Source organism: Physeter macrocephalus, chromosome 7 (genome assembly GCF_002837175.3).
Source record: "Physeter macrocephalus isolate SW-GA chromosome 7, ASM283717v5, whole genome shotgun sequence".
In the NCBI taxonomy this organism is placed as follows: domain Eukaryota; kingdom Metazoa; phylum Chordata; class Mammalia; order Artiodactyla; family Physeteridae; genus Physeter; species Physeter macrocephalus.
The window spans coordinates 124,276,253-124,296,161 of record NC_041220.1 but is presented as its reverse complement, the minus strand read 5'-3'; positions in this window follow the sequence as shown (position 1 = coordinate 124,296,161).

Below are 19,909 nucleotides of genomic sequence, written 5' to 3'. Positions count from 1 at the left end.
CGTGAGCCATGGCCGCTGAGCCTGCGCGTCCGGAGCTTGCGCTCCGCAACGGGAGAGGCCACAACAGTGAGAGGCCCGCATACCACAAAAAAAAAAAAAAAAAAAAAAAAAGATGTTTACATATTTGTACCATTTGACCCAATAATTCCAAGGAAATAATCAGAGGTATCTTTTTAATTGTTAATTGTAGTAGTTTTCATAATGATTAAAATTGTGAGCAATCAAAATAGTTAAGACAAAGCTAAATAATTTATGGTATAAACTGAAGTCAAATTTTATGTGAGGGTTAGTTTCTAATGTCAACAATTAAGAATTGTGGAATATTCAGAATTACCCCTGCTGTAAAAGAGATTTGTGTACCACTGCTTATTAATTCCAATGTGTCCACTTTCTTTCCATAATGTAACAGATTATTTCCCAGTTTTAGGGGTTTTTTGTCCCTCTCACTTTAATGTCTTTATTTATTTATTTATTGGCTCTCCAGAATCTTTATTGTAATATTTTAATGTATTAAAAGGAGATGCAGAAAATTATATTCAATACGTGTAATTTGATATTTTTATTGAATATATCTGCCATATAACAGTGTATAGATTTAAGGCATATTATGTTAATTTGATACATTAATATACTGTAATATGATTGCCATTATAGTGACAATTAGCACCTCTATCACATTACATAATTACCCTTTCTTTTTAGTGGTTGGAATAATTAAGTTCTAGTCTCTTAGCAAGCTTGATGATTCTAGTATTATACTGTACTATTTCGTTATACTGTGCATTAGATCTCTGGTTTATTTACTACTCATTGCAAGTTTGTACCCTTAAATAACATCTATCTTATGTCCTCTTTTCCCAGCCCCTAGTAACTACCATTTATTCTCTGTCTTTATGAGTTTGGCTTTTTTAGATTCCACACATAAGTGATATCATACAGTACTTGTCTTTCTATGTCTGATTTATCTCACTTAGAGTAATGTGCTCAAGATCCATCTATGTTGTTGCAAGTGGCAGGATGTCCTCCTTCTCCTGGTGGAATAATATTCCACTCTGTGTGTGTGTGTGTGTGTGTGTGTCTACAGCTTCTTCTTTATTCATTCATTCACTGATGGGCATTTAAGTTGTCTCCATATTTTGGCTATTGTGAATAACGCTGCAATAAACATGGGAGTGCATATATCTCTTTGAAATCCAGTTTTCAGTTCCTTTGGGTGTATACCCAGAAGCGGAATTTTTGGAATGAATGGTAGATCTATTTTTAATTTTTTGAGAATCCTCCACATTGTTTTCCACAGTGGCTACATCAATTTACTTCCCATCAACAGTACACAAGTGTTCCCTTTTCTTCACATCCTTGTCAGCCTTTATTGTTTCCTGTCTTCTTGATGATAGCCATTCTGATTACAATGTCTTTAAATCTGCATTCCATTGGGTCTAGCTTTTTATTTTCTTTATTGTAAGTTTTATTAATTTTTTATCTTAGTATTTAAAACACTCAACCTTTTATCCTTGATACTTAATTATTTTAACTATCTTGTTAAATTGAATTGTATTCTTTTATAACTTATATTTATTTAATTGCTTAAAATATAAACTTCATATGACTCTACAATTTCCCCTTCCTACTCTTTTATATCCCTTGTTTTACGAGTTGTTTTTAGAAGTGCCAATAGGCAGACCTATGCATGGAGGCTGTGGTAAGAGGAAGTCCAAACCACTGGCCAGGGGTTTGGATGTCTTCTTTTTTAAGCTGTTCCTGCTCTTAGCATCCTCCTAATGGTTAGCCCAGGATTACTAAAGACATGTTTCCAAAAAATGGTTGACTTCTTGCCAATCTTCTGAGATGGAACTCATGTCACTTGATAGGTCTCATGTCTTTTAACTGACAAGGTAGAGCCCAAGCCCTAGAATCTGTTACTGTGCACCTGCCCACCCCCTGCCACAAGAAACATCCAACTGCTTGATATGTGCAGAAAAGTCTTCTTAAAAAGCAGCACACTGTATCTAGAGAATGCAACCAACAACCAAAATGGGCATGAAACCAATCAGCTTTGAGTCTGGGAACTTTAAGGACCTGGTGAAAGGCAGGAGAAAAGAACAGTTTCCTTTTCAACTTTACATTGAAAGTAGGAATGACAATGTTGTCATGGTAAAGTCTGCCACACCAGGAACATACAACTTTGATTAGAAGACAAATAACTAGCCATAACATTCAGGAGGCGTGAGTTTCATTTGTTTAAAAAGCAATAACATTTGGACTACATAAACTTGGACTGAGTCCTATTTAACATTCTCCATAACAGCAATGGCAATATTTCCCAAATCAATTTTAAATTCACCTACAGAGCCTCAATTATGTTGCCGAGGCATTAATTTTAATCCTTAATTTCCCTTAGAATGCAATGTTCCTCATACTAAGAAAATTTTTGATTTGTGATATTACAAAAATAAAGATAAAACAGAATCAACCTTTGCTGTTTTCTTCACTTCATTTGGAATTGCTGTAAGACTATTTTTGCTGAAATACTTCCTAGTTATCCAAATATATGGGCAAATGTGTGAATATGAAGGATATGAAGGGATATGAAGAATGAAGGTTGTATATTACCCGGGTCATCATGTCCAAGCAAAATTCTCATTGGTCCTTATGAAATGGATGGAGAAGACCAGCTTTCTTTGATGTCGTGTTGTTCCTCCTCAGTTATGACTTTGGCAGCATAAAAGGAAGGAAGGAAGAGGTAATTCTGCTTCACAAGTGCTTCTGCTTCCACACCTAACCCTCACACCCATTGTTTCCTTTTGGATCCTTGGTTTTTTGGCTGCCAAGAATATAAATTTCATAGCCACTGAAAACATAAACCCCATTCTGTAGTTCATTCAAATTTAATGAAAAATAATTAAATAAAAGCTTTATTTTCTTACCCAAAATTTATTAACTTGAAGGTGACAGAGACAGTAGGATCTGTGGAAAACATGAAAGAAAAAGGGAGTGATGGAATGTGGAATTAGTATATAATGTAAACAAAACAAAATAAAACTGGAAAATCTTAGGTATTTTTATTCTTTATGAAATTCTTTCATTTTGTTTTCCTTCTAAATTACTTATAGGGGTTTTCTGTCTACTAAAGATTCAAACAGAGAAAAATATTTTTGAAAATAATCAAAATGAATTTTCAGAACTACATTATCTTTCCTTTCTTTCAAAATAAAACTAGTCTTTCAGGCTATTTTTCTAATTACAAAACAATACCTGGTCAGAATATATTTAGATTGTGAACATTTGTGACAACAGAAAGGCAGAAAAAAGGCAGTGAAAATTACTTATACTCTCTCTATCAAAATGTAACTATTGCTAGCATTTTTGCATATATTTTTCCAGATTTCCTTCTATGTGTTTATATGTTTACCAAAAATAAGATGACATTGTAAATGTTCTTTTGCAGTCTTATGTTTTCATGTAATAATATATGGTGATTATATTTTCATTCAATGACCACAGAGTTACATTAACATTTTTAAAGGATGCAAAATATTATGCAGTATAGATGTTGTATAAATTATTTAAATAATCACTAACTGATAGACTGTTAGGTTGTTTCTTAATATTTACTATTATTAGTTAGTAGCCATTATCATATTGTAAACTGCTTGGCTGAATATTAATAAACAGATTTATCTAAAACTCAGAATAAATTAGTGAAAATTATGACCATGCTGGCAACCGCAAATGTTAATTATAAGAGGCCGTTAGTCCCAAAGATTCACTGTTATTAAATACCACTTTGTAAGTTTTTCACCTATTCATCCACTCAATAAGTATTTATTGAATAGAAGAATTACCAGGCCCAGCACTAGGCACTGGGGATTCATGAATAAATAAGACAGTGATAGTCTCAGTCTGAAGAGGCTTACATTCTAGAGGGTAGAGACAATCAATAAATATGTACATAAATAAGAGCTAGAGATTTGACAAGTGCTTTGAAAGAAATGAACAGGGTGACATCATAGATTTTAATTGCAGAGGTCTACTAAGCTAAGATGGCCAGGATCAAGCTCTTTGAGGAGCTGGTATTTAGTTGATACTTGAATAATGAAAAGCAACCAGACATTCAAAGAATGAGAAGAGAGGGAAGGAGAAAACAGCAAGTACAAAAGCCCTGTGTAGTAAAAAGTCTGGCATGGAATACGAAACAACGCAGATTTGAACACAGCTGAGGTGTAGCAAGAAGGTATGGCATGACACGAAGTTGGACCAGATGGCCTTCCTGATTGGTAAGGACTTCTTGACTAAGCTACAGTGTTGGCTTTTATTATAAGTGCTAACAAAAATCTTGGAAGAATTTTAAGCAGGGCAGTTGATTTAATGTGAATTAACTTTTCAAAGGGTCATCTGCCCACTCTGTGGGAAACAGATCATGGGGAGAAGAAAAGAAGGTGAGAGAGTATATACAGAAGGACATTTTAACAGTACAGGTCCAGAGAAAGACATAATTTGAAAAGATACATGCACCCCAATGTTCATAGCAGCACTATTTACAATAGCCAAGACACAGAATGCCTAATTGATGTATATGCCAACAAAACACATACAGACACACACACACACACACACACACACACACACACACACACACACACAATGGAATAGTACTCAGCCATAAAAAAGAATGAAATAATGCCATTTGCAGCAACATAGGTGGACCCAGAGATTTTCATACTAACTGAAGTAAGTCAGGCAGAGAAAGACAAATATCATATGATATCACATATATGGAATCTAAAAGAATGGTACAAAGGAACTTATTTACAAAACAGAAACAGACTCACATACATTGTAAACAGACTTATGGTTATCAAAGGGGAAAGATGTGGGGAGGGAAAAATTAGGAGTCTGGGATTAAAATATATATACACTACTATATGTAAAATAGATAACCAACAAGTACCTACTATATAGCACAGGGAACTATGCTCAATATTTTGTAATAACTTATAAGGGAAAAAAATCTGAAAAAAATAGATACATATGTATGTATAACTGAATCACTTTGCTGTACACCTGAAACTAACATGACATTGTAAATCAACTATAGTTCAATAAAAAAAGGAAAAGCATGAAAAAAAAACAGTACAAGAAAACTAAGATACTTTGGATAGGTGTGGGCAAAACATGTAGAGGCAAGTGGCCATTTTAAGATATGTTTTAGCAGGAGGAGCACAGGAATTGCTGATGGATTAGAGATGAGAGACGAGAAAAAGAAAGGAAAGAATTATTCATATATTTTTCACTTCAGCAGGTGGGTAAATAGAGCAATTTATTGAGAAGGGAGAGGCTGGGGAGAGAAGACATTTTGAGGCTACATTTAACTGGGATCCAACAGTCAGGACTTCATGGGCAAATTAAAATGGTCATGGAGTTCAAAAGGTTTACATTTAGATGGCAATTAATGGCAAAATGGATGAGATCGCCTATGGAAAAAATGTAGAGCGCGAAGAAATCTGAGGAACCAACCATGGGGCATTTCAAATTTTAGCAACGAGATTGAAAGAGAGGAGACAGCAAAGAGTTAGAAAAGGAGAAGTAAATGAGGTGGAAGAAACGCCAGCATGCTGTATCATGGAAGTTAAGAGAGGAGAGAGTTTCAAGGTGGGAGTGTGTGGTGAACAGTGACAGGGGAGGCTGAGTGAGATGAGGATAGGCTCATGTTCACAGATTTGGCAGCAAAATTAGGTCCACCATGAAAAAAACCTGACTGCAGTTGAAGAGTGAACAGAAAACTTTTTCTGGCATTAGAGTGGAATAAATACAAAGAAAACCCCTTCCTGATATAGCACATATGAAAACTATGTGCAACATATTTGAATAAGATTTTGAATAAAAACTAACACCTGTTTAATGTATGGCTGAGTGATGTGAAGGCGATTTCTCAACAGCCAGAAATTATATGAAGCTAAAACAGGCAGTTAGTCTGGGGGATTTGCCAACCCTGAGAACTTATGTGTCCCAAATGGGCAATTTCATTCATTTTTCCTCTATTCCTTTGTGGAATGAGACCTTTACATTTTTTTTCTTAGATACTATGGTGTGTCCCATGGAGTTCCCTGGGCTCTGGCGAGATCTCCTTCCACATTATATCCCCACACTCATCAATCCAAATCATATTCAGTGAAGCACTGTCCCCCTCTAATATGTACAGATTTTCTAAGTGAAAAACCATAGGGGAATTAGGACAATCTGGTGAATATTAAAGCAAAACAGAAGTAGTCCAAAGGTTAAAAAATAAGTCCACTGCAGTCAATAAGTAAAAAATATATCTCTAACTGACCAAAAACATCAGTACAGATGTAAAATTCTAAAATATTTAGCAAACCAAATCCAAAAATGTATATCAGATAATATTGTTCGCACATTGGGTTTATTTCAGGTCTGCAAAATTGCTCCAGTTAGTAGATCTATTAATAAAATTCATTGCAAGGACACATTAAAAGAAAAATTTATATGATCATTTCAACAGATACAGGAAAAATTAGTTAAAATTCAACTTAAATTCCACTCCTGGAGTTTTAGCTAGGCACATGGGCTGCCAGCTAGAGATTGCATTTTCCAGTATCCCTTGTAGATAGCAGTGACCATATGACTAAGTTCTTACCAACAGAATGTGAGCGGAAGTGATGTGAGTAACCTCTGGGTCTTTCCCTTGTAATGAATGAGGTTTCCACTCCTCCCTCCCCTCTTCTAGCTTCTGTTCTACCCAGGTGTACCATACTCCCAGACTTATTCTTAGCTCACCATAAAATTAGAGCCACTCCAGGTATACCTCTTAATTTTCTGTTTTATACTGTCATTGTGGGTGTTCTTTATCTGTGCTAATAAATTCTAAGCTTCCTGAAATAGAGTTTTACTTGTTCATCTTTATATTCTTTTAGAACCAGACATAAAAGTTAGTTCACAGATAGTATTTTAAAATATATATGTAATTGCCCTCAACTTTGTTGGCTTGTTCCTGCTGCTAGCTAAATGTGGTGCTATTTAATTGAGGCAAATTCTTACTAAGCTAAAAAATTAAGCTACAATTTTGAAAATTTGAGTCCATTTGAATCCTCATGTTACACTTAATTGCAGAGATTTAATAACCATTTGTCTCCCCATGGAAGAAAAATAGCCTGAAGCCATTGGAAGCCAGAGCTAGAATGTCAAGAGCCGAGAGATTTTCTTTGCTGAATTTTCCTGTACTCAACTATTACATTCTTCTAACATGTAACAGGCAGATAATATAAATTTTTCATTTCTTGGCATTCCTAGACTAAATTATAAAGAGAGCCTACATCAATTTAGGATAAGTTTTCATAAATGTTTTGGAATTTATAGACATATAAAAAGATGAGGTGCTTCTCTATTTCTAGAATCAACAAGCAACAATTATTTATTGGATAATTACTAGTAGTGATAAGATCTTCAATAATTTTTTAAAGCTCTCTATACCTGAATTCTTCTTTTTCAAAAAGGTTTTGAACTAGATGATTGCTAAGATTCTCTCAGTTATTAAAAAAAACTATTTTGTTATTGAAAAGTATTTGTAAAAAAGTGTAACGGTGGGTGTCTTTAAATATAGTTACTGTTAGAGCCATCTAGGCTAGCGTCTTTAACAAAACAAAGGAGTATGAGTCTACCTGAGTTTGGATGGGACTTTACCATGTGGCAAAGCATTAGGTATTGCCAGAGGGGAAAGCTGAGAATGAACTAGGTGGAGACGGATAGATTAAAACTTGGCTGCAGAGAATTTTCTAGTATTGGAAAAAAGATAGTCATGAGAATAAAAAATACATGCAGTGAATGATTCAATACAAGTCAACAAGTATTTATTGAACACCTACAATAAGTCATGCACTTGGGTTACATCAGTGAACAAAACAAAGATCCCTGCTCTCATGGAGCTACAAGAAAGTGGGACGATGTTTTCACCTTTTGGAAGGCCTCAGTCAGATCAGTCACATGAGTGACTCATGAGGAAGGTGAAGAAGTAACAGGTACCAACAATGCGGAATTGGTTCTTGAATTCATTACAGCAGGAGAGACAGCTGTAACAGAAATAGCAACTGTTTTGCTGAGGGACAAGACTTTAGATACAAGGTCACATGAAATGACACGTGCCTATGTTGTGTCCATGTGTAGAACCTTGCGGAGCACGGAAACATTCATAACAGCTATAAGAAGAATAGGTGCTGTGTGATTTATGGAAAAGAGAAAAGTTTGCCGTGTGGGGTCTGATGACTAGGGTTCCAGGTAGTGATCCACTTTCTCTCTCACCCTGCTAACCCCCGGCCTCCTTAAGGCACTGCCTATATTTCAGAAGCAGGATGGGCCAAATAACATTTGAGACCAGGCCTCGTACACCCTCATTTGCTGCTAGACATAGGATGGGATATTTTAACATGGTACATACTTTGTACTGGAGCAATTTTATAAGAAAATCTATCAATACATGGTGGGTTCCTGAGGCCCATTGTGCATCATGCTTTGCTGCAATTTGTTTCCTACACAGAAATGTGGATGGATGGGCTCTGCATCTAGTAAACAAAAATAATAGACTTGGAAGTGAAGGAAGGGATATCCGCCACCATACTTCAACCCTCCCACCCAGCTGGGTGAAGCCTGGAGCTTACTTCCCTGCCATCTTCCTCAGTATCTGACAGTGCAGCCGCTAACTGATTCATAGTTGTAGCCTGCGTGCTCTGTCTCTGTCTTCTGTGCTAGAGGAAGGTACAGTAGGTTATTTTCCACATGGCACTACTTAGCATCATGTAGCCAGATAGTGTTTCAATCCAAAGGCATCCAGAGATGTATACGAGGAAACACACAGTCTAGGAATTATGTAAACGAAATGTAGAAGATTTTAGTCTTGATATAAAGTACATTGGGAGTTTCAATATGTCTTAGCTCAGGCTCTCTTAACTATTTCATGCAATCCATTTATTTAAAAAACACAATTTTTCTTAACATATCACTAGAATACTTTTATATGCATCGGTGTTCAGTCCCTTTTCATTCTTGCATTATTCTTGTTAGGCTGATCATGATCCAGAGAGAGAATAAATTATTTAAGCAATGTGCTCATGTTGAAAGTAGTGGGGGATGGGGAGGAGGTCCTAATCTGTCTTCAGGAGTGAAGGATGTATTTCTGCCTTTTTTTTTTGGTCTTGTTCCCTTTCCAGCAAGTCCTGGCATTGAAACCCTGTGACATTTCCCAATTCAGTTTAGTTTGGGGCCTTTCCTGTTCTGGAATTGCCAGATATTGTTGTCTGACACATCTTTGAACCTGAACTGAGCCAGAAAATTAGGGCCCTGGAAGCAGAGTCCAAGTGAAGGAACTGATTCAATACAACCTGGCTGGGAGTCCAAGTGGCACAGCTGGGGCAACCTCATATGGGCCAGGTGGGTGATTTTTGCCAGTGCATAAAATCCTCTTGCAATGCAAGCTCAAAATAGCAAATTTTAAGCAGATATTTTGAATGAAAAATGGCCCTAATAATTGTATAAGCAAAGGATGAATAACAACAACAATAATGTCTTATGTTTATGTAGCACCTGGCGTCTTTCACAAAATAGCAAATTTTAAGCAGATATTTTGAATGAAAAATGGCCCTAATAATTGTATAAGCAAAGGATGAATAACAACAATAATGTCTTATGTTTATGTAGCACCTGGCATCTTTCAAGTGTATTTATGGATACATTTCTATGTGCTGCCAGAGCAGTTGTACATTATGGATTTATGCCGGAACACTAGTGGTTTGCCTGGTTTCGCTTGTTTTTATACAAGAAGCATCAGAAGTTAGACACAATTTGAATATATTCAAGAAAAAAGATCATACATACAATGAAGTGGAAATTAGTAGAACCAGAAGGCATGGCTTCTGTTATGACTGTCATCAACATTATTAATAATTTTAATTCAGGAGCTATACCTCCTTATGTCCATGTTGCACCTACCAGGTCAGGCCAATATCAGCCACAGGGGGCCGCACAGTTGTTTAGGAAGCCTAGATATTGTCCACAAAGGGCCTCCAGATACTGTTGGCAGGTTGTGCAGCTCTGCAGTTTGTGTATCCAACAAACCTAAGGGGAGTTAGCTGTATCTGCAAACAGGCAGATCTGAGACACATGAGAGAGGACTGTGGATTGGGTTTAGCTGAGCATGCTCAGCTCTTTCTGTTAAATTTATCAAACAGATAAATCATTCTTTCTCTCTTGGAGCAAAATGAACAAGGGGCAGGGAGAAGCTGGATGGATTCCTTTCACATTTTCTTCCCAGAGAGAGACTGGAAATTTCTCCCTTTTTATGAAAACAGAAGGAGTGGGAAATACATAAGCTACATTGCTTTAGCAACCATATTTGTTTGGTAACTATGTATACTTGTTTACTTAAGCTGAGGTTATTTTGCTGTATGATCATTAGTTCCCATTAGTCAACTTCACTAATTACGTTTGAATGTGTGTTCTGAGAGTCACAGCAGGAACCTGGATTCAGTTACTCACTTTGTAAAGTGTTATTTATAATCAAGCCATAGACTAGCCACGAGATGCAGAGGTGTAGATGGCCATTCAATACAGTCTCATCCACCATTTGGTTGTTTCCAGAAATTCCACCAAGAAAACCTATTCTTTTTTTCTTTTAATAACACTATCATCTTGCTTAGGAAATTTATTTTCATATGCTAACGAACTTTGTAAAGCTCCACAGTAGGGTTTAGTGTACAGTGTTTACCAATATATTTCATCAGTGTCTCAAGTGAGCGAAAAGTTACAAAATTGGTATTATTTCTCAGATAACAAATCACTTTTATTCAAAATAAAACTATGAGCCAAATCTATCTTATAAACTTGAAAATCATTCTTTCACCTCGTGGACATTAACGTTTAATTTTTACAAAACACACTGTACACACACAATTAATTAAAACCCACTGTGACATTGTTGGGGCATAAAATTAACAGGTTTAATAGTTTTCCAAAGTTTCAAAGAGTGCTATGTTCTTGTATTACTTTTAAAACAACATGATATATTGGAATTAGATGATATGCATATACATGAAATTAAACAAAAACAGGAAAAAAGTCAGGCCAAAATTTTGGTATAGCTTCAGAATTCTTTTCCTAATTAAAATTAAGTTGTCCCAAGTAAGCATATGCAACCATTTATTAACATCATGCCATGATGTAATGTCTCTTATTTTCTATATTCAGTTCAACACACTTGTGTTTCTGATGTGTTATTTTTATTGCTATGACTAAGAGGCAAAGTTTATTGAATGTTCTAAGCAAACTCCATTTTTTTTCCTCTCAGTGTTTCTTCATAGACTTTATTCATAAGATATAAGGATTTTTCATATTATGAACTAGAAATATTTTAAAATTATATTTGACTGCCAGTTTATATTACCTTCCTCTGATAGTGGATTATGGATATAAGAGGTATAAATGAAAAAGATTAGCTTCAAATAAACTAACTTTGGCACTGGCTGAAGCCTGAAGCCTAAGATCAGAGAAGTAGTGAGCATGGCTATCATGAAGATTTTAGAGTTGAGGCCAAGGACATACAAAAGAAATCAGAAAGGTGATTCTTACTGACTATAGATAATAAAAAGTAATATTTATTAAGAATGTACAGCATGCCACACACTGTTCTAACACTTTATCGTGTTTAACCATTTGATCTGCATAACAACACTCTAAGGTAGGCACTAATATTAATTAATCCCATTTATAGATGGCAAAAATGGAGATTCCAAGAGATAAGGTAAGTTTCCCAGGCTCTCTTAGTATGCGGTAAAGCCAGGATTCATACACAAGCAGTGCAATTAAAAGAAAGAAAAGAAGGAAGGAACAGAGGGAGGGAGGAAGAGAGGGAGGGAGGAAGAGAGGGAAGGAGGTAGGGAGGGAGGACGGAAGGAAAAAAGAAAAGGGAAGAAAATGAAATTAAGGACATATGGTTTGGAAAGAGAGAAGAAAAACTTTATTTACACATGACATGATACTATTAGTGAAATTCCCAAGAAATTCATAAAAAACTACTAGCAAGTTGCAGGATACATGATCAATGCAAAAAATTATTATTTTTCTATATTCTAGTAATGAAAAATCCAAAAATAAAATTAATAAAATAATTCCATTTATAATAGCATCAAAAAGAATTTGGGGATAAATTTAACAAAAGAAGTGCAACACTTTTACACTGAAAACCACAAAACATTGGTGACATAAATTAAACAAGATCTAAATAGATGGAGAAATAATATGTATTCATGATTAGAATACTCAATATTACTAAGGTGTCAATTCTATGAAAATTAATATGCACATTTAACACAATTCCTATCAAAAAGCTAGCAGTGTGTTTTGTTGTTGGCAAAATGGACAAACTGATCCTAATATGCCTGGAAATACGAAGGACCCTGAATAGCCAAAATAATTTTGAAAAAGAACAAAGCTGGAAGACTTACACTACCTGATTTCAACACTTACCATAAAGTCATACTAATTATGACAATACAGTAAGTCCCCTACATACGAACCTTCAACTTGCGAACTTTCAAAGATGCAAACGTGCCCCTGTATGCCAGCTTTTGTATTGTACTACTGTACTTTTCAAGGTACTGTACTTTAAGATTAAAAATGTTTTCTTTGGGACTTCCTTGGTGGCACAGAGGTTAAGAATCCGCCTGCCAATGCAGGAGACACGGGTTTGAGCCCTGGTCCGGAAACATCCCACATGCCATGGAGCAACTAAGCCCACATGCCACAACTACTGAGCCCGGGTACAACAACTACTGAAGACCGCATGCCTAGAGCCTGTGCTCCACAACGAGAAGCCACCACAATGAGTAGCCCACGCACCGCAACAAAGAGTAGCCTCCACTCGCCACAACTAAAGAAAGCCTGTGCACAGCAACAAATACCCAATGCAGCCAAAAATAAATAAATTTATTTAAGAAAAGTTTTCTTTATTTTTTGTTAGTTTTTTATGTATTATTTATGTGAAAAGCATTACAAACCTATTAAAGTACAGTACTATACAGCCAACTGTGTTAGTTGGGTACCTAGGCTAACTCTGTTGGACTGACAAACAAATTGGACTTATGAACGTGTTCTCAGAATGGAACTCATTCATATGTAGGGAACTTACTGTATAGTACTACAGACAGATCAATGAAACATAAATGATGGTCCAAAATAAATTCCTATATTTATTATCAGTTGATTTCAACGAAGGTACCAAAACTCAATGGGTAAGATAAATGATGGTCCAAAATAAATTCCTATATTTATTATCAGTTGATTTCAACGAAGGTACCAAGAAAACTCAATGGGTAAGGGACAAAGTTCCTTTTCAAAAATTGTTTCTGCTCCCAGAAGTGAACATGGGCAAAACATTCTCTGACATAAGTCGTACCAATGTTTTCTTAGGCCAGTCTACCAAAGCAATAGAAAAAAAACCAAAAGTAAACAAATGGTACCTAATCAAACTTATAAGCTTTTGCAAAGGAAACCATAAACAAAATGAAAAGACAATCTACAGACAAGGAGAAAATATTTGCAAATGATGTGACCAACAAGGGCTTAATTTCCAAAACATACAAACAGCTCATACAACTCAATATCAAAAAAAACCAAATGACCCAATTAGAAAATGGGCAGAAAACCTAAACAGACATTTCTCCAAAGAGGACATACAGATAGCCAATAGGCAAATAAAGAGATGCTCAACACTGCTAATTATTAGAGAAATGCAAATCAAAACTACAATGAGGTACCACCCCACATGGGTCAGAATGTCTATCATTAAAAAGTCCACAAATAACAAATACTTGTAGAGGGTGTAAAGAAAAGGGAACCCTCCTATACTGTCAGTGGGAATGTAAATTGGCACAGCCACTATGGAGAATAGTATGGAGGATCCTCAGAAAACTAGAGCTGCCGTATGATTCAGCAATCCCACTCCCGGGCATATACCTGGACAAAATTATAATTCAAAAAGATACATGCACCCCAATGTTCATTGCAGCACTATTTACAATATCCAAGACATGAAAACAACCTAAATGTCCATTGATAAATGAATGTATAAAGAAGATGTGTATATATGTGTATACACATGCAAACACACACACACACACACACACACACACACACACACATACAATACTACTCAGCCATAAAAAAGAAAGCCTGTGCACAGCAACAAATACCCAATGCAGCCAAAAATAAATAAATTTATTTAAGGAAAGTTTTCTTTATTTTTTGTTAGTTTTTTATGTATTATTTATGTGAAAAGCATTACAAACCTATTAAAGTACAGTACTATACAGCCAACTGTGTTAGTTGGGTACCTAGGCTAACTCTGTTGGACTGACAAACAAATTGGACTTATGAACGTGTTCTCAGAATGGAACTCATTCATATGTAGGGAACTTACTGTATAGTACTACAGACAGATCAATGAAACATAAATGATGGTCCAAAATAAATTCCTATATTTATTATCAGTTGATTTCAACGAAGGTACCAAGAAAACTCAATGGGTAAGGGACAAAGTTCCTTTTCAAAAATTGTTTCTGCTCCCAGAAGTGAACATGGGCAAAACATTCTCTGACATAAGTCGTACCAATGTTTTCTTAGGCCAGTCTACCAAAGCAATAGAAAAAAAACCAAAAGTAAACAAATGGTACCTAATCAAACTTATAAGCTTTTGCAAAGGAAACCATAAACAAAATGAAAAGACAATCTACAGACAAGGAGAAAATATTTGCAAATGATGTGACCAACAAGGGCTTAATTTCCAAAACATACAAACAGCTCATACAACTCAATATCAAAAAAAACCAAATGACCCAATTAGAAAATGGGCAGAAAACCTAAACAGACATTTCTCCAAAGAGGACATACAGATAGCCAATAGGCAAATAAAGAGATGCTCAACACTGCTAATTATTAGAGAAATGCAAATCAAAACTACAATGAGGTACCACCCCACATGGGTCAGAATGTCTATCATTAAAAAGTCCACAAATAACAAATACTTGTAGAGGGTGTAAAGAAAAGGGAACCCTCCTATACTGTCAGTGGGAATGTAAATTGGCACAGCCACTATGGAGAATAGTATGGAGGATCCTCAGAAAACTAGAGCTGCCGTATGATTCAGCAATCCCACTCCCGGGCATATACCTGGACAAAATTATAATTCAAAAAGATACATGCACCCCAATGTTCATTGCAGCACTATTTACAATATCCAAGACATGAAAACAACCTAAATGTCCATTGATAAATGAATGTATAAAGAAGATGTGTATATATGTGTATACACATGCAAACACACACACACACACACACACACACACACACACACATACAATACTACTCAGCCATAAAAAAGAATGAAATAATGCCATTTGCAGCTACATGGATGGACCTACAGATTATCATACTTAGCAAAGTAATTCAGAAAGAGAAAGACAAATGCCATATGATCTCATTTACATGTGGAATCTAAAATATGACACAAATGAACTTATCTACAAAATGGAAACAAAATTACATACACAGAGAACAGACTTGTGGTTGCCAAGGGGGAGGGGGGCAGGGGAGGGATGGATTGAGAGTTTGGGACTAGCAGGTGCAAACTATTATACATAGAAGGGATAAACAACAAGGTCCTATTGTATAGCACAGGGAACTATAAACCATGATGGAAAAGAGTATGAAAAGAATATACCGGGAACTATATTCAACATTATAAATCAACTATACTTCAATTTAAAAATTTCAAAAAGTTTTAATAAAAATAAAAATTGTTTTTTTTAAATTGCTATCCAATTGGCTCAGCTCCATTTGTTGAAAAGATTACTCTTTTCTGTAACTAAAATTATTTCAAAATCAAAAGAAAAGATAAACCAAACATTACTTAAGATTTTCAGACCTGTTTCTCCTGAGAAGTCTGAGGCCAGGCCCTGTGGAGTATGTTCATATCTGAATATACCCTCTGCCCCCATACTTTCATTTTACAATGCTTTGCTAGAGAGTTGCTATAGTGACATTAAGCAGAGAGCTTTTACAGCTTGTTTATATGCTGTTGGGAAAGGGAGAAAGGGATATGGATGCTGTGGGAGAGAGGAGATGATTGCAGGAGCAGGCTTTGAGTATGTGAGGGGGGTGGGACCCAGGGAAGAAGTGAAAGGATTGTTACTAGATAGGAGCACACACAGTTCACTGTGCCACTGTAATGGAAGGAAGGGGATGCAGGAACATCAGAAGATATGGTGCTGGGAGAGATGAAGTGATTCTTTTTTGCTATCTTTTTACTCAGTGAAAGAAAAGGCAAGTTCTAAGTGTGCTGATGATTTGTCCTCCTGGAGAATGAAACAGTCAACTGACTATGGAAATGGAGAAAAATTGCTCAGACCTGGTGAATTACTTAAGGTTTGCTGTCATAAATTTAAAGCACATCCAGTCGGCACAATATAATGCTCATGAAGCAGATGGGATTTGCGCAAGCAGCTCTGTGGTTTTGCTACTCCAGTGTGATGGAGAGGAAAGGGAGCAAAGGAATGGAGGATGTGTGCAAGGAGTGGTCATTATGATGGATTATGGAACCCAAGCTCAGTAACAGAGGAAAGGAAAAAGAGGTAGACATGGAAAAAATTGTTGAATCCCCAATTTAACATTCAAAGCTTGAAAACACATCCTACTATAATGACCTAGAAATTGTGGAGGAGATTAAACATTTTTAAAATGCAAAATTGTGCTCACAACATGTATAAACAATCCACAGATGACAAAAACAAAAAGTGAGCTAAAACCAGAATGGTAAGATGGCATGAAACCAGGATATACTGTGGATATTTCAAACCTAATGCCTTAAGTTTCAATGACCATATTTGGGAATGGGAGACAAGTCATTGTTGGGATTGAAACTGAGACCACCACATGAAGTTAGAAGCTTTCATTGACTACATTCTCATTAAAAGGCCACTGGCGGGGAGGAGCTTCAAGATGGCGAAAGAGTAAGACGTGGAGATCACACTCCTCCCCACAAATACATGAGAAATACATCTACATGTGGAACAACTCCTACAGAACACCTACTGAACGCGGGCAGAAGACCTCAGACCTCCCAAAAGGCAGTACCTGGGTAGGGCAAAAGAAAAAAGAATAAACAGAGACAAAAGAATAGGGATGGGACCTGCACCAGTGGGAGGGAGCCGTGGAGGAAAGGTTTCCACACACTAGAAGCCCCTTCGTGGGAGGAGACTGCAGGTGGCGGAGGGGGGAAGCTTCGGAGCCTCGGAGGAGAGTGCAGCAACAGGGGTGCGGAGGGCAAAGCGGAGAGATTCCCGCACAGAGGATCGGTGCCAACCAGCACTCACCAGCCCGAGAGGCTTGTCTGCTCACCTGCCGGGGCGGGCGGGGGCTGGGAGCTGAGGTTCAGGCTTCGGAGGTAGGATCGCAGGGAGAGGACTGGCTTTGGCTGCGTGAACACAGCCTGAAGGGGGCTAGTGTGCCACGGCTAGCTGGGAGTGAGTCCAGGAAAAGGTCTGAAGCTGCCGAAGAGGCAAGACACTTTTTCTTGCCTCTTTGTTTCCTGGTGCGCGAGGAGAGGGGATTAAGTGCACTGCTTAAAGGAGCTCCAGAGACGGGCGTGACCCACGGCCATCAGCAAGGACCCCAGAGACAGGCATGAGATGATAAGGCCACTGCTGCAGCCACCAAGAAGCCTGTGTGTGAGCACAGGTCACTATCCCCACCTCCCCTCCCGGGAGCCTGTGCAGCCCACCACTGCCAGTGCCCTGTGATCCAGAAACACCTTCCCCGGGAGAACGCACGGCACACCTCAGGCTGGTGCAACGTCACGCTGGGCTCTGCCGCTGAAGGCTCACCCCGCATCCGTACCCCTCCCTCCCCGCGGCCTGAGTGAGCCAGAGCCCCTGAAGCAGCTGTTCCTTTAACCCGTCCTGTCTGAGCGAAGAACAGATGCCCTCAGGCAACCTACATGCAGAGGCGGGTCCAAATCCAAAGCTGAACCCCTGGAGCTGTGTGAACAAAGAAGAGAAAGGGAACTCTCTCCGAGCAGCCTCAGGAGCAGCGGATTAAATCTCCACAATCGGGTTTCCCTGGTGGCCCAGTGGTTGAGAATCCGCCTGCCGATGAAGGGGACACAGGTTCATGCCCCGGTCCGAGAAGATCCCACATGCCGCGGAGCGGCTGGGCCCGTGAGCCATGGCCGCTGAGCCTGCGTGTCCGGAGCCTGTGCTCCTCAACAGGAGAGGCCACAACAGTGAGAGGCCCGCGTACCACAAAAAAAATTAAAAAAAAATAAATAAAAATAAATAAAGTAAAACAAATCCAAAGCTGAACCCCTGGAGCTGTGCGAACAAAGAAGAGAAAGGGAACTCTCTCCGAGCAGCCTCAGGAGCAGTGGATTAAATCTCCACAATCGGGTTTCCCTGGTGGCCCAGTGGTTGAGAATCCGCCTGCCGATGAAGGGGACACAGGTTCATGCCCCGGTCCGAGAAGATCCCACATGCCGCGGAGCGGCTGGGCCCGTGAGCCATGGCCGCTGAGCCTGCGTGTCCGGAGCCTGTGCTCCTCAACAGGAGGCGCCACAACAGTGAGAGGCCCGCGTACCACAAAAAAAATTAAAAAAAAATAAATAAAAATAAATAAAGTAAAATAAATCTCCACAATCAACTTGATGTGCCCTGCATCTGTGGAATACCTGAATAGACAACAAATCATCCCAAATTGAGGAGGTGGACTTCGGGAGAAACAATACATATATATATTTTTCCCTTTTTCTTTTTTTGTGAGTGTGTATTTGTATGCTTCTATGTGTGATTTTCTCTGTAGAGCTTTGCTTGTACCATTGTCCTAGGGTTCTGTCTCTCTGTTCTTTTTTTTTTTTTTTAAGTATAGTTTTTACTGCTTGTTATCATTGGTGGATTTGTTTTTTGGTTTGGTTGCTCTCTTCTTACATTCTTTTTTTAAAAATTTACTTTTTAAAAATTTTCTTTTTAATAATTATTTTTTCCTTTTATTTTAAAAACTTTATTTTATTTGAATTTATCTTCTTTCTTTCTTTCTTTTTTTTCTCCCTTTTATTCTGAGCCGTGTGGATGACAGGCTCCTGGTGCTCCAGCAAGGTGTTAGGGCTGTGCCTCTGAGATGGGAGAGCCAAGTTCAGGACACTGGTCCAGAAGAGACCTCCCAGCTGCACGTAATATCAAACAGTGAAAATGTCCCAGAGATCTCCATCTCAACGCCAAGAGCCACCTCCACTCAACGACCAGCAAGCTCTAGCGCTGGACACCCCATGCCAAACAACTAGCAAGACAGAAACACAACTCCACCCTTCAGCAGAGAGGCCACCTAAAATCATAATAAGGCCAGAGACACCCCAAAACACACCACCAGACGTGGACCGGCCCACCAGATGCACCAGATCCAGCCTCATCCACAAGAACACAGGAACTAGTCCCCTGCACTAGGAAGCCTACAGAACTCACTGAAGCAACCTTAGCCAGTGGGGGCAGACACCAAAAACAAAGGGAACTACGAACCTACCGCCTGCGAAAAGGAGACCCCCAAAAAATTAAGTTAAGCAAAATGAGAAGACAGAGAAACACAGAGCAGATGAAGGAGCAAGGTAAAAACCCACTAGACCTAAAAAATGAAGAAGAAATAGGAAGTCTACCTGAAAAAGAATTCAGAATCCTGATAGTAAAGATGATCCAAAATCTTAGAAACAGAATGGAGAAAATACAAGAAACATTTAACAAGGACCTAGAAGAACTAAAGAGCAAACAAACAGTGATGAACAAAACAATAAATGAAATTAAAAATTCTCTAGAAG